Below are 13,797 nucleotides of genomic sequence, written 5' to 3' on the forward strand. Positions count from 1 at the left end.
GTGTGAATACTGCTGTGACTGGAGATTGACACCCGTGAACCGAAATCCTTCCCACAGGTGGCAAATTTGTATGGGTTCTCAGCTGGGTGGACATTATGGTGCTCCTTGAGATTCCAACAGAGACTGAATTGCTTACCACAAACATCCCAAGGGTGTGGCTTTTCCCCTGTGTGAGTAAACATGTGTCGCTTGAGGCCAAAGGCATGATAGAATATCTTTCCACAGGCTGCGCAGGTCAGTGTCTTTCTGGGACTCTCTGCGTGTTTTACAATCATGTGTAACTTGAGTTCGGAAGGTTGGTGGAGATGCTATCCACAGACAGAATCTCTTCCCACAAGTCTCATAGCCGAATGCGTTCTCCTCCTTGTGTGTATCTAGATGTCGGTTCAGATGGGCGGCATAACCAAAACCAAAGTTTTTATGCTGCAGTGAGTCTGCTGGTGTTATTTGAGGGAATGGACTTTGGCATAACCTTTTACACATACAGTTGAAGTCAGAAGTTTACATACACTTAGGTTGGAGTCATTAAAACTAATTTTTCAACCACTCCACAAATTTCTTGCTAACAAACTATAGTTTTGGCAAGTCAGTTAGGACATCTACTTTGTGCATGACACAAGTCATTTTTCCAACAATATTTTACAGACAGATTATTTCACTTAAAATTCACTGTATCACAATTCCAGTGGATCAGAAGTTTACATACACTAAGTTGACTGTGCCTTTAAACAGCTTGGAAAAATTCCAGAAAATTATGTCATGGCTTTAGAAGCTTCTGATAGGCTAATTGATATAATTTGAGTCAATTGGAGGTGTACCTGTGGATGTATTTCAAGACCTACCTTCAAACTCAGTTGCTTGATGTCATGGGGAAATCAAAAGAAATCAGAAAAGACCTCAGGATAAAGATTGTAGACCTCCACAAGTCTGGTTCATCCTTGGGAGCAATTTCCAAACGCCTGAAGGTACCATGTTCATCTGTACAAAGGATAGTACGCAAACACCATGGGACCACACTGCCGTAATACCGCTCAGGAAGGAGACGTGTTCTGTCTCCTAGAGATGAACATACTTTGGTGCGAAAAGTGCAAATCAACCCTAGAACAACAGAAAAGGACCTTGTGAAGATGCTGGAGGAAACAGGTACAAACGTATCTACAGTGCCTTGCGAAAGTATTCGCCCCCCTTGAACTTTGCGACCTTTTGCCACATTTCAGGCTTCAAACATAAAGATATAAAACTGTATTTTTTTGTGAAGAATCAACAACAAGTGGGACACAATCATGAAGTGGAACGACATTTATTGGATATTTAAAACTTTTTTAACAAATCAAAAACTGAAAAATTGGGCGTGCAAAATTATTCAGCCCCTTTACTTTCAGTGCAGCAAACTCTCTCCAGAAGTTCAGTGAGGATCTCTGAATGATCCAATGTTGACCTAAATGACTAATGATGATAAATACAATCCACCTGTGTGTAATCAAGTCTCCGTATAAATGCACCTGCACTGTGATAGTCTCAGAGGTCCGTTAAAAGCGCAGAGAGCATCATGAAGAACAAGGAACACACCAGGCAGGTCCGAGATACTGTTGTGAAGAAGTTTAAAGCCGGATTTGGATACAAAAAGATTTCCCAAGCTTTAAACATCCCAAGGAGCACTGTGCAAGCGATAATATTGAAATGGAAGGAGTATCAGAACACTGCAAATCTACCAAGACCTGGCCGTCCCTCTAAACTTTCAGCTCATACAAGGAGAAGACTGATCAGAGATGCAGCCAAGAGGCCCATGATCACTCTGGATGAACTGCAGAGATCTACAGCTGAGGTGGAAGACTCTGTCCATAGGACAACAATCAGTCGTATATTGCACAAATCTGGCCTTTATGGAAGAGTGGCAAGAAGAAAGCCATTTCTTAAAGATATCCATAAAAAGTGTTGTTTAAAGTTTGCCACAAGCCACCTGGGAGACACACCAAACATGTGGAAGAAGGTGCTCTGGTCAGAATGAAACCAAAATTGAACTTTTTGGCAACAATGCAAAACGTTATGTTTGGCGTAAAAGCAACACAGCTCATCACCCTGAACACACCATCCCCACTGTCAAACATGGTGGTGGCAGCATCATGGTTTGGGCCTGCTTTTCTTCAGCAGGGACAGGGAAGATGGTTAAAATTGATGGGAAGATGGATGGAGCCAAATACAGGACCATTCTGGAAGAAAACCTGATGGAGTCTGCAAAAGACCTGAGACTGGGACGGAGATTTGTCTTCCAACAAGACAATGATCCAAAACATAAAGCAAAATCTACAATGGAATGGTTCAAAAATAAACATATCCAGGTGTTAGAATGGCCAAGTCAAAGTCCAGACCTGAATCCAATCGAGAATCTGTGGAAAGAACTGAAAACTGCTGTTCACAAATGCTCTCTATCCAACCTCACTGAGCTCGAGCTGTTTTGCAAGGAGGAATGGGAAAAACTTCAGTCTCTCGATGTGCAAAACTGATAGAGACATACCCTAAGCGACTTACAGCTGTAATCGCAGCAAAAGGTGGCGCTACAAAGTATTAACTTAAGGGGGCTGAATAATTTTGCACGCCCAATTTTTCAGTTTTTGATTTGTTAAAAAAGTTTGAAATATCCAATAAATGTCGTTCCACTTCATGATTGTGTCCCACTTGTTGTTGATTCTTCACAAAAAAATACAGTTTTATATCTTTATGTTTGAAGCCTGAAATGTGGCAAAAGGTCGCAAAGTTCAAGGGGGCCGAATACTTTCGCAAGGCACTGTATATCCACAGTAAAACGAGTCCCACATCGACATAACCTGAAAGACCGCTCAGCAAGGAAGAAGCCACCGCTCCCAAACCACCATAAAAAAAGCCAGACTACGGTTTGCAACTGCACATGGGGACAAAGATCGTACTTTTTGGAGAAACTTCCTCGGGTCTGATGAAACAAAAATAGAACCGTTTGGCCATAATGACCATCATTACCCCGTGAAGCCCGGGGTTAGCAGCATCATGTTGTGGGTGTGCTTTGCTGCAGGAGGGCCTGGTGCATTTCACAAAATAGATGGCATCATGAGGGAAAAAAATTATGTGGATTATATTGAAGCAACATCTCAAGACTTCAGTCAGGAAGTTAAAGCTTGGTCGAAAATGGGTCTTCCAAATGGACAGTGACCCCAAGCATACTTCCAAAGTTGTGGCAAAATGGCTTAAGGACAACAAAGTCAAGGTATTGGAGTGGCCATCACAAAGCACTGACCTCAATCCTATAGAAAATGTGTGGGCAGAACTGAAAAAGTGTGTGCGAGCAAGGAGGCCTACAAACCTGACTCGGTTACACCAGCTTTGTCAGGAGGAATGGGCCAAAATTCACCCAACTTATTGTGGGAGGCTTGTGAAAGGCTACCTGAAATGTTTGACCCAAGTTAAACAATTTAAAGGCAATGCTACCAAATACTAATTGAATGTATGTAAACTTCTGACGCACTGGGAATGTGATGAAAGAAATAAAAGCTGAAATAAATCATTCTCTCTGCTATTATTCTGACATTTCACACTCTTAAAATAAAGTGGTGATCCTAACTGACCTAAGACAGGGAATGTTTACTCGGATTAAGCGTCAGGAATTGTGAAAAACTGAGTTTAAATGTATTTGGCTAAGGTGTATGTAAACTTCTGACTTCAACTGTGTATTACATTGGCACACAGTCTCTCTTGTGTGATTGATATTGTGTCTGGCGCGATAGCGCTTTAGACAAAACCTGTACCACAGTAACCACAGATGAATGATTTGGCCTTAAATAGGTGTACTATTCACTGAAGATTCCTGAGATCAGCCTGGGCTGAAAAAAATGCATCCCACAAAGTTAGCATGAATGCCGTTTTTTTTGTGTTGACTGTCGTCTTGCTTCTGCACTTTTTGCTCTGCTCTACGGTATCACTATCCTTGTTTTTGGTGTCTGAGGTTGGGCCTGGGGAGGGCAGCAGTGTGTCAGGTTTTTCCAGGCTCTCTGTAGGGGTGAGCTGAGATGTTGATCCCTTTTCATTGTGCTGAGGCTCATTGACCTTCTCTCCTCCATACGAACTGGACTCAGCTCCCCCTGTGAGGTTAGAGGAGCAAAAACATGAGCAATCATAACGTAATAGCATTTCACTTTTCAATATGTTTGACTTTTCTTTGGTATGAAAGACAATATTTCTAATAAATCTGTATTCATAAGTCCTTCTCCATCATCAGGATTCTCCACATTGACCAGAGATCTACACCAGTCCTCATTTATGACTGCACTCCCAGAAAACATGTTATGATCATTTCAGTCACACAGAAACACTTCACTTCAACACTTTCAGTCTTGCAAATAACATATTCTAATGAGTAGCTCGTGCATGAACTGACCCCACTAATCAGAATGAAAGTCTGGTAGTCCTCTCCACGGCTCCAAATATTTTGTTCCTTAACTGAAACAGAGAAAGAGATGGATTGAATGAAAACCAGTAAAAGCTAGGCTTCACCTCTAGAAAAATCTCTTATTGTTAATAGTATGGAAGTGTATAGTCAACCGGCAGCAGGAACATTACATTTCGGCATAGGGGTAAACATTTATTAAGGTAAGGTTTAAGGTTAGGTTTAAGAATGAGGGTTAGGTTAAAGTTGTTAGGTGTAGTTTCAGTGATTAAGGTTAGGATTAGGGAAAGGCATAACAAAATAAAATTGGTTAGCGATAAGCCATCCCCCGCCATTAATTTCCTGCCAGTCGAATATACACTACTGGCAAAAAATATTGAAAAGGCAGATGTAGGAGTATTTCTCAGGCTAATGATTACAACTTGTAGTATCATAACAAGGTTTAATAAGTATTAGAAAGTTACATGGTTAGTGCTCATAGCTGTCAGCTAAGCTATCCCTTAGCTAGCTTATTCGTCTCAGTTCGGATGTTAACAGTTACTTCTGTTAATATGAACATTGGTAATTGTGGTCCTATAACTAAACTATGAGCTATGTAGTCAGTCCTACATTTCCCCCTTCTTTAACTAAGACCCTAAGTCAAGATAAAGTCATGGAGTCTAGCAGGTATTCTTCTTTCACAAGCTGGTCACGGCTCTGCTTGATGTTCTTTTTGTGCTCTTGCTTCTGGCATATCTCCATGAGCAACTTCTTGCCTTTGACCTTGAAAGTTCTGCTCTTGACCTTGAATATGATCAGGTTGTGAAATGAACGCCTCAGCATCCATTTCTTCTTTGGTTTTTGGTGATGGTGATAAGTTGTGTAAGCAGTGTGTTTGTTGTTGCTGGTAGCATTATCCGTGCTGGTGCTGTCTCTGTGTGAGTGGCACCCTGAAGCATGCCTCAGGCCCGTTTGATTCAGTTGGGCACATTAGCTACAGTATGTTTATGTTCTTTTTCTTGATATTTGAGTTTGGTACAGTGTTATTTTTCTCCCACTGAAGGCCTAGGTCCAATAACCATGGTTGACCACTGCCTACTACCACTGAGTTGCTAACATTTTTTGTGTTACAATTCAACATTTTAGTAATACTGAAATATTTATTTGTTCTCAATATAAAGCTTTTAATCCGGGGCCAACCTACCACAACGCATCGCCCAATCATTTTGCCTCAGCCTAATGCTGGGATTTAATTGTCACCTTTTAGCAGAACAATAACCCAAAATAGAAGGCTAGGCTACACTGGAGGGTTACAATTAAGTTGTTGAATGTCCCTGAGTGGTCTCAGTTCTGACTTAAAACTGGGTCATGACTTGAAGATCATTGTCCATCAATTTCACAAAACTTGAGTCATTTATCAAGAATAATGGGTGAATATTTCCCGAATCTCGTGGGCAAAGGTGGTAGAGATTTGTTTGAAAATACTTATTTGCTGCTAATGGTGCTTTCATCAAGTACTCACTCAGGGGTTTACATAGGCCTACTTATTCACACAACACTCATGTTTCTTTTCACTTTATAACTGTGGAGTAAGTTATGTAGATAGGTAAATATATATATATATTTACCTATATACTGTAACGGTTTTCTAGGTGTGAAGGAGAGTCGGACCAAAATGCAGCGTGTAGATTGTGATCCATGTTTAATGAACAAACGTAACACGAATCTAAATACAAAACCTACAAAACAATAAACGTAACGAAAACCGAAACAGCCTAATACTGGTGCACATACACACAGAACAAGGAACAAGGAACAAGGAACAAGGAACAAGGAACAAGGAACAAAGACACTAAGGACAATCACCCACGACAAACTCAAAGAATATGGCTGCCTAAATATGGTTCCCAATCAGAGACAACGATAAACACCTGCCTCTGATTGAGAACCACTTCAGACAGCCATAGACTTAACTAGAACACCCCACTAGCTACAATCCCAATACATACACACCACATACAAAAACCCATGCCACACCCTGGCCTGACCAAATAAATAAAGATAAACACAAAATACTTCGACCAGGGCGTGAGATATACAAATAAAATGTGGTCACTTTTCAGACCATAACACAACAAATGTGGAAAATATGGAGGGGTTCACGTACTTATAGGGGCTTGAAAATTGAGAGGATTACTTGAGATCCATTAGGCCATTTGTGTTTGTTAGACATCTCCGCAATGTGGTATCCTTACATCAAAACAACCACTTACATTTTGAGTATGAGGCACATCAGAAAGATAGGCCAACATCTGATGAGTCTGTGGTCTAGAATAGATAGAGCAGATGCACTGAGCATTCCCTCCAAGATCCAAGGACCATGTGGTTGATGTGTTTCAAATCAAATCAAATCAAAGTTTATTTGTCACTTGCGCCGAATACAACAGGTAGACCTGACAGTGAAATGCTTACTTAAAGGCTCTAACCAACAGTTTCAATCTCTAAGTTTAAAAAAAATATTAGGTGAACAATAGGTAAGTAAACAAATAAAAACAGTAAAAAGACAGTGAAAAATAACTGTAGCGAGGCTATATACAGGAGCGAGGCTATATTTGATACCATTCCACTGATTCCATTCCAGTCATTACCACGAGCCCATCCTCCCCATTTAAGGTGCCATCAACCTCCTCAGTCCATGCAACTAGCTCACTATTAGCGAACTAGTTGTCAATCAATTTCAAACTAGCTTCTAAAATAAATAAACACACCCAATACCATGTGTAAGCAGATAAGCAGATTTCCTGCCAGTTGCCATCCAAATGATGAAAATTATTAGTTAGTTAGCTAGTTTGCCAGTTGTCAGCTCATCATTATTGATAACTCTAACCAGTGTTCTTATTCAGGGTTCAGTCTGCAATATTTATTGATTTTCACGGGTCATTTAAGGTGGTCATGTCACGGGAGTAAACTGTTGCACATGTAAATTAAACGATGTTAAACTACCCAACACACTAGTGGCGGCTGGTGGGTGGAGCTATAGGAGGACGGGCACATTGTAATGGTGGGAACGGAATAAATGGAATGTTATCAAACACGTCAAACATATGGAAGCCACATGTTTGACTCCGTTCCATTAATTCCATTCAGCCAGTGGAGGCTGGTGAGCTCCTCCCACCAGCCTCCACTGCAACACACATAGGCTTAAAATAGTGCAATCTGCAGAGAAAATTCTGGACAGTCTTGCCCCATCACCCAAAATGTTGATGGCGATCTCATGGACTATCATTAATTGCATCCTTGGCTACATGTACTCAAAAGTGGTTATATTTCTGTTGCCCCATCCCTCAGCTTTATTTAGTGTCTACAGGCGAGAGCTCTGTGTGTGTGTGTGTGTGTGTGTGGGGGGGGGGGCACCTGAGCTCTCGCCTAGGACCCCTCGGACCCCCCGCCAAGGACTACAACATGTGTTCAGCCAGTCTTACACTATGGCTTCAACAAAGGCCACCAGTATCATGTGCTCTTTTTCCATCTCACCCAGCTCAACAAGAAAACTGTTCAAGAGGACCTTGATCATTCTAGCAAATCCCTTCAGGGAGAACATTTCTCTTTTTTATTCTTGTCATTTTTTTTGCTATTGACTTTGCTGGTGAACAGCCGCCTACTCATTGGTAGCCGTCCTACACATTGTTTCTGTGGTCTGTGGTCTTTTACAATGCTTTGTTATAGCCTTCTTTGTGCTGTAGTCCTATTAATTTCTGCCCAGATGTGCTGGGATTTTCAGGGGATGGTGTAATGCACATCAGGTTCATTTTTGGTTCTGAATGAAAGTTGAAAAGACATCATTTACAGACGTTGAAAATACCTCTTTTTGAGTAAGCATTATATCACAATAATAATTATTAAATCAATTTAATATGGGAAAGAGGAGCCACCTGAAGATTCCAGCATAGAATAATTATTATAGCTCCCATCTGTCACATGCACTTATGTTAGCTTGTCGAAAGCTTTAAAACTGGCAGAGATTATGTTCAAAGTAGTCCAACCTATAGAACAGAGGTCAGCAACAGGGGGTCCGCGATGGTCGTCGAGTAATTAAAAACATTATAAGAATGGATTTTTGGGGCATTTTAGTTTTTGGTCAAACAAGACTGTAAAATCACCAGTCAGTTTAATTTAGGAAGCCTGTTCCCAAGTATTCACACAAATCAAATGAAGAGACCTCTGTGATTTGTAGCTCAGCGTAATCAAGGTATGAAATCATTGTTCATTTCAAACACTCTCTCTTTTTGGAGAAATTATTATAATTATTATCCAGCCCCCCACCAACCATTTACTCCAACAAACAACATTATTAGGTGGATGGATTTAGTTACATACCCCTGTAATAGAATAAACCAACAGACCACTTCAACTAGAATAACATTCTCAGTAATGATTACAGAAATATTTTTTTCTTGCTATGACTGTGATATGTTGTTGTTTATCTACTTTATTTTAATACAGTGACTGTAAGTCGCTCTGGATAAGAGCGTATGCTGAATGACCAAAATTAAAATGTAAAAACAAGCACTTGCAAAGCATGCTAGGTATTATTATAATGAGCTCTTCCCCCAAACAAGTGAAAATGTGGTCAGTCTGGACCAGACCAAATCTGAACAAATCATAGACGTCTAAATTTGGTTTCACAAGTTTGAACAGCACAGCACAGTTTGGCACAGTTCAGTACAGTAGAGCACAGTAGAGCAGTGGTTCACAAACATTTTTGGCATCGGGGACCCATTTTGTGATAGCACATTCATCAGGGACCCCCTCATAATACATTACATGACCAAAAGTATGTGGACACCTGCTTGTCGAACATCTCATTACAAAATCATGGCATTAATATGGAGTTGGTCCCCCCTTTGCTGCTATAAAAGCCTCCACTCCCCCTTTGCTGCTACAACAGCATACACTCTTATGGGAAAGCTTTCCACTAGATGTCGGAACATTGCTGCAGGGACTTACATCCATTCAGCCAAAAGAGCATTAGTGAAGTCGGGCACTGATGTTGGGCGATTATGCCTGGCTCGCAGTCGGAGTTCCAATTCATCCTAAAGGTGTTAGATGGGGTTGAGGTCAGGGCTCTGTGCAGAACAGTCAAGTTCTTCCACACCAATCTCAACAAACCATTTCTGTATGGACCTCACTTTGTTCATGGGGGCATTTTCATATTGGAAGCACAGAATTGTCTAGAATGTTATTGGATGCTGTAGCGTTAAGATTTCACATCACTGCAACTAAGGGGCCTAGCCTGAACTATGAAAAACAGCCCCAGACCATTATTCCTCCTCCACCAAACGTTACAGTTGGCACTATGCATTGGGGCAGGTAGCGTGCTCCTGGCATCCGCCAAACTCAGATTTGTCCGTCGGACTGATGGTCTAGTGAGTGTTGAAACCGAGGACAGACGATTTCTACATGCTACACGCTTCCGTACTCGGTGGTCCAAGCCGTTGTTGCTTCAGAGCAGCTCTAGCAGGGCAGAAATTTCACAAACTGAATTGTTGGAAAGTTTGCATCCTTTGACGGTGCCACGTTCAAAGTTAATGAGCTCTTCAGTAAGGCCATTCTACTGACAATGTTTGTCTATGACACCTGTCAGCAACTGGCTGAAATAGCTGAATCCACTAATTTGAAGGTGTGTCCACATACTTTTGTATATATAGTGTATCAGAAAACAACTTCTACTTTAAAGTGAGATTACATTGAATACAATAAGTTTTACAATGACTTCTGCAGTGCATGGCTGGACTAACCAAGTCTCGGGCCCTGGGAAAGAACATTTTAAAATCCCCCCTCTTGGCATCAAAGAGAAATGTTTGCAGTTTTAAAGCAGAAATCAGCAGTTAAAACATAACAAAGCATTTTCCCTGCCACTGTTTCACTAGAAAGCTGAGGGATGGGGCTGGAGAAATGTAGCCACTCTCAAATTCATTAACAGAGCTATGGATGCAAGGACTGACCATCCATGATATCAAAATTAGAATTTTAACCATGGTTTGAGGCTATATAATGTTTGTATAGAAACATTGCCGTAAAACAAGCTTGTAGTTTGGGTTCTGATGGGGTATACCAGTTGAACTAAGCTCAAGAGGCATTTCTAAGTTGTCCAGGTGCCTTTTAGTTCCAGACTTGGCACTCCAGTATTGCTTGCTGCATGGTAGCAGTCTTGGCTTGGGTGGCTGGGGTCATTGACAATTTTCCGGGCCTTCCTCAGACACCTCCTGGTATAGAGTTCCTGGATGACGGGGGAACTCGCGCCTCAGTGATGTACTGGGCCGTCCTTCAAACTCTTAAGGGGGAAGAAGTGCTTTCTCGGCTTCTTCACGACTATGCTGGTGTGAGAACCATGTTAAGTCCTTGGTGATGTGGACACCGAGGAAATTGAAGCTCTCGACCCGCTCCACTACAGCCCAGTCAATGTGGATGGGGGCGTGCTCGCCCCTCGATTTCCTGTAGCCCACGATCAGCTCCTTTGTCTTGCTGACGCTGAGGGAGAGGTTGTTGATCTGGCACCACACTGCCAGCTCTCTGACCTCCTTCCTGTAGGATGTTTCATCGTCGTCGGTGATCAGGTCTACCACTGTCGTGTCGTCAGCAAACATGATGATGGTTTTGGAGTCGTGCGTGGCCACACAGTTGTGGGTGAACAGGGAGTACAGTAGGGGACCAACCACATACCCCTGAGGGACCCCCGTGTTGAAGGTCAATGTAGCAGATGTGTTGTTACCTACCCTCACCACCTGGGGGAGGCCCGTCAGAAAGTCCAGGATCTAGTTACAAAGGCAGTATGCGAATTGGAGTGGGTCCAGGGTGTCCGGGATGATGGTGTTGATGTGTGCCATGGTCAGCCTTTCAAAGCATTTCATGGTTCCAGATGTGAGTGCTACGGGACAATAGGTTACATTTGAGTTCTTATGAACAGGGACAATGGTGGTCTGCTTGAAACATGTTGGGATTACAGACTGGGACAAGGAAATGTTGAAAATGTCCATGAAGACATTTGTCAGCTGGTCTGCATATGAACTGAGAATGTGCCCTGGTATTCCGTCTAGCCCAGTGGCCTTGCGAGTGTTATCGTATTTAGAAGTCTTACATCGGCCACGGAGAGCGAGATCACACATTTGCCCAGAACAGCAGGGGCTCTCATGCCTGGCTCAGTGTTGTTTGCCTCGAAACGAGCATAGAAGATATTTGGCTTGACTGGGAGGTTTGCGTCACTGGGCAACTCACGGCTAGGTTTCCCTTTCTAATCCGTAATAGTCTGCAAACCCTTTCACATCCGATGAGTGTCGGAGCCGATGTATTATGATTCTGTCTTTGTCCTATATTGACATTTTCCATTTATGATGGCTCGTCGGAGGTTGTAGCGGGCTTTCTTGTAAGTGTCCAAAGCATATACTGTATTGTACTGCACACTCACCTTCCACGGATCCCTTGTCCAAAATGCATTTAATTTAAGGTGCAACAACAGATTAATGCAGACCCCACTTTGAAAACCACTGCAGTAGAGTATGGTACAATAGAGTGTACAGTGTCATATAGTGTCATTCAGTGGAGTCAAGTAGAGTACAGTACAGGAGAGTTTAATTCACTAGCTGGCCTCCGCCCAGTACCTTGCCCTGAAACTTAGGCACTGTCACTAGCCGGCTACAATCCGATACTCTACCATGCACCTTAGAGACTGCTGCCCTATGTACATAGAGTCATTGAACACTGGTCACTTGAGAGATCCAATGCATACGTTTTATCTCAATATCAAATCATTTCTGGCAAATTAATTAATTAATTAATTTTCAATTAAAATGATCAAAAAGGAACAGAAGTAGCTTTTTAGCAAAGGGCAATTTCTCAAGCAAGAATTTTGCTACGACTGTCTGGGAGTGGTCTGAGGGGGGGGGGGACTGAAAACTAGCTTTTATTGGCAAAGAGGTTTGGAACTCTCTTTCTTATTGGTCTATTAACTAATATACCAAATGGTGATGTCAAAACTCAATCCCACCAAAACAGGCTGACATTTCAGGTGGTCTTTTCAAATAGCTCTTCAAATAAAAGGGCATTACCATCATTTTCACAATTTCACAGAATTATTCCAACCTCATATTGTGGAAAATATACAGTTGAAGTTGGAAGTTTACATACACTTAGGTTGGAGTCATTAAAACTCGTTTTTCAACCACTCGAAAACATTTCTTGTTAACAAACTATAGTTTTGGCAATTCGGTTAGGACATCTACTTTGTGCCTGACACAAGTACTTTTTCCAACAATTGTTTCAAACTCAGTGCCTCTTTGCTTGACATCATGCGAAAATCAAAAGAAATCAGCCAAGACCTCAGAACGAAAATTGTAGACCTCCACAAGTCTGGTTCATCCTTGGCAGTAATTTCCAAACACTTGAAGGTACCACGTTCATCTGCACAAACAATACTACGCAAGTATAAACACCATGGGACCACGCAGCCGTCATACCGCTCAGGAAGGAGATGCGTTCTGTCTCCTACAGATGAATGAACTTCGGTGCGAAAAGTGCAAGTCAATCCCAGAACAACAGCAAAGGACCTTGTGAAGATGCTGGAGGAAACAGGTACAAAAGTATTTATATCCACAGTAAAACGAGTCCTATATCGACATAACCTGAAAGGCCGCTCATCAAGGAAGAAGCCACTGCTCCAAAACCGCCATAAAAAAAGCCGGACTACGGTTTACAACTGCACATTGGCCAGATCAAGAACACCCTCCAGGAGGTAGGCATATCTGTGTCAAAGTCAACTATCAAGAGAAGACTTCACTAGGGCAAATACAGCGGGTTTACCACAAGATCTAAACCATTGGCAAGCCTCAAAAGCAGGAAGACCAGATTTTTTCAAAAAAAATCTGAAGTGTTTAATACTATTTATCTGCTCAGATTCAGCCAAATGCTTCAAATCTCATTGGACGGCACTTCACAGTGCAGCTGGACAATGACCCGAAGCATACTGCGAAAGCAACCCAATACTTTTTTAAGGCAAAGAAGTGAAATGTTCTGCAATGACCAAGTCAATCACCTGACCTGAATCCAATTGAGCATACATTTTACTTGCTGAAGGCAAAACTGAAAGCAAAACGGTCCAAGAACAAGCAGGAACTGAAGACAGCTGCAGTAAAGGCCTGGCAGAGCATCACCAGGGAAGAAACCCAGCATCTGGTGATGTCTATCGGTTCCAGACTTCAGGCAGTCATTGACCGCAAAGAATTTGCAACCAATTATTAAAACTAGCAATTTAATAGATGATTATGTTAGTTTGTCAAATTACATAATATTGACTAGACCCTTGAATTAAAGATGCAAGTCTACACTTAAAGCACATCTTTATTGTTTCC

The sequence above is a fragment of the Oncorhynchus tshawytscha genome, linkage group LG06 (assembly GCF_018296145.1).
Source record: "Oncorhynchus tshawytscha isolate Ot180627B linkage group LG06, Otsh_v2.0, whole genome shotgun sequence".
NCBI classification, from domain to species: domain Eukaryota; kingdom Metazoa; phylum Chordata; class Actinopteri; order Salmoniformes; family Salmonidae; genus Oncorhynchus; species Oncorhynchus tshawytscha.